Below are 381 nucleotides of genomic sequence, written 5' to 3'. Positions count from 1 at the left end.
ACATTTGTGAGCACTTCCACTGTCTTTGCCAGCCTTACTGTGATAAGCCCCACCCCTAAAGGTGCTATTGCCATTAATTCCATTGCACCAAGGGAAGCTGAGGTTCAGTTAAGTGCCTCTCCCCAAGTCACCCAGTCCATGAATCGGGGGCTTGGTGCCTGAAGCCAGGTGGCCTGCCACAGCCCTTGCCTGAGTTCCCTGCCGTCATCAATCCCATAGTTCGTCAGATCAGGCAAGGAGCTCTTTTCCTTTTCTACAGATGGAGAAACAGAGGCACAGAGAGGCAGTAGTGTTTGCCCAAGGGCGCAAAGCTGAGGTGGGCCTTGAACCTTGCACAGTGCCATGTTGCTTGTCCTTACGCTCCTTCCAGAGGCGCACCAC

This window comes from Castor canadensis, chromosome 15 (genome assembly GCF_047511655.1).
Source record: "Castor canadensis chromosome 15, mCasCan1.hap1v2, whole genome shotgun sequence".
NCBI classification, from domain to species: Eukaryota; Metazoa; Chordata; class Mammalia; order Rodentia; family Castoridae; genus Castor; species Castor canadensis.
This window is presented reverse-complemented; position numbering follows the sequence as displayed.